This window comes from Argentina anserina, unplaced genomic scaffold (genome assembly GCF_933775445.1).
Source record: "Argentina anserina unplaced genomic scaffold, drPotAnse1.1, whole genome shotgun sequence".
NCBI classification, from domain to species: domain Eukaryota; kingdom Viridiplantae; phylum Streptophyta; class Magnoliopsida; order Rosales; family Rosaceae; genus Argentina; species Argentina anserina.
In genome coordinates this window covers 5001-7500 of record NW_026089449.1, presented here as the reverse complement: position 1 = coordinate 7500, position 2500 = coordinate 5001, and positions in this window count along the sequence as shown.

The following is a 2500-nucleotide window of genomic DNA, read 5'->3' as shown; positions in this document are numbered from 1 at the left end:
TGCCTGGCCTTGCTTGCTTGACACTGCCCTTGCTTGTCCTTGCCTTGTGCTTTGGCTTGCCTGGCCTTGCTGCCTTGCCTTGCTCGGCATGGCACTTGCTCGGCCTTGCTCGGCATGGCACTTGCTCGGCCTTGCTCGGCATGGCACTTGCTCGGCCTTGCTCGGCATGGCACTTGCTCGGCATGGCACTTGCTTGGCCTTGAAAGGCATGGCACTTGCTCGGCATGGCACTTGCTCGGCCTTGAAAGGCATACCATATGCCTTGGCGAGGCTAATATCCCTGCCTGGCGAGGCTAATTTGCCTGCAGGAATGAAGGCTGAATGGGCTAGCGAGGCTAGTATTCCTGCCTGGCGAGGCTAATATCCATGCAGGAATGCAGGCTGAATTGGCTAGCGAGGCTAATATCCCTGCCTAGCGAGGCTAATATGCCCGCAGGAATGCAGGCAGAATGGGCTAGCGAGGCTAATATCCCTGCCTAGCGAGGCTAATATGCCCGCAGGAATGCAGGCAGAATGGGCTAGCGAGGCTAATATCCCTGCCTAGCGAGGCTAATATGCCCGCAGGAATGCAGGCAGAATGGGCTAGCGAGGCTAATATCCATGCCTAGCGAGGCTAATATCCCTGCCTGGCGAGGCTAATCTCCCTGCCTGGCGAGGCTAATCTCCCCGCCTGGCGAGGCTAATAGCGTGTGAGACAACACACAGACAACACGGAGACAACACACGGACAACACGGAGACAACACGCCTGGCGAGGCTAATTCCCCTGCCTGGCGAGGCTAATTCCCCTGCCTGGCGAGGCTAATATGGCTGCACGCTAGCATGCCAACGAATGCCAAACCTCGAAAACTCAATTTTATTTCAAATATCCCCCTGCATTTTATGTTGCAAACCTATAGGGGACGATTTTTAGGACATTTTAAGATTGACATATCGTCATTTGGTCGAGTTTTCAGTTTATTTTGATTTTCTACATCTCAAAAACGAGAAATATCATATCAAATCGAAAACTCATCCAAATGACCTGAAATCAACTTCTAAATTTCTCTAAAATCATTGCTTACAGTTCTGAACCATAAAAGATATACACTTTTACAAGTGAAACGGAGTTGGAAATTTCCAAAGCCAAGAACGCGACATGGCCTTGCCTAGAGTGCAAATGCCATGTCAAGGCCGCATTCTGTTCAACTTTGCCCGCACTATAATTTGACCATAAATAAGTCTCTATTTTAAGGAAATTTTGCAAGTGGTAGCAGTCCGAAACATCAAGCGGTTTGTCATTTTCGATTTTCGACATTCTGCCCCTTTTGGAAAATAAAAACAAATACTTCTGGGTCGAAATTAAATCTGGCCTTTTTCCACAAGGTGCCTGACATTATTCTGAGTGTCCCTGCAAAAAATCTCGATTTTATACCAAATGTACAATTAGTTATGGCGTTTGCCCCTCCTCGGAAATCCCATGTTTCCCCCTGCCCTTCCCAGTTTTCTCCAATATGCTCTATAGGGGAGTAGTGGTTCTCTGCAAAATGACCCCCTTGCAGAGACCGCCTCCCCTGCCCCCAGTAGTCCCTCCCCCTTCCCCCAATTGCTTATATACGACATTTGCTGCCTCGAATGTCCCTAACAAACAATTATAAGCAATTGAAAACGGATTTAAGATGGATTTAGGAGGTGTTCTTCGCCCAGCTGGGGGGGTGATGAACACCACGAAGGGGGGGTCATGTGGGATCGGTGTTGCCTCTAGTCCACTGAAACGATGTCAGTAACCGCTCAGATCAATCAAAGGGAGGGATAGGAGCCCGTCGGTATCGAGAAATTGTGCTTCGGCACTTGATTTGCGACATAAACAAATGCTGTGAGGGGAGGAAGGTGTCGGTGTCGATGAACTCAGATCAATGCGCGAGTAATAAGCAGGCCGGGGGACTGGGCGTGATGCAAAGTGCTTTGGCATTCGATTTGTGAAAAGCGAGGGCGGCGATGGGGGGAAGGTGCCGGTGTCGGAACCCACTAGTACGCGCAAGTAGATGTATTTCGAAAGCGCCGAGCGGGGGGAAGGTGCCGGTATCGATGAACCCTCTTCAATGCTTGCAGTAATAAGCAGATCGGGTGTCGGGGGCGATGCAAAGCTCTTGGAAGCTCCGTTTGTGAAAAGCGAGCGCGGCGAGCGGGGGGAAGAGATGCCGGTGGCCGAAATATACTCACCTCAATGCTCGAGTAGTAGCAAATCGGGTGCCGCGGCGCAATGCAGAGTGCTTCGGCACTCGATTTGCGACATAAACAAATGCGGCGAGGGGAGGAAGGTGTCGGTGTCGATGAACTCAGTTCAATGCGCGAGTAATAAGCAGGCCGGGGGACTGGGCGCGATGCAAAGTGCTTCGGCATTTGATTTGTGAAAAGCGAGGGCGGCGAGGGGGGGAAGGTGCCGGTGTCGGAACCCACTAGTACGCGCAAGTAGATGTATTTCGAAAGCGCCGAGCGGGGGGAAGGTGCCGGTATCGATG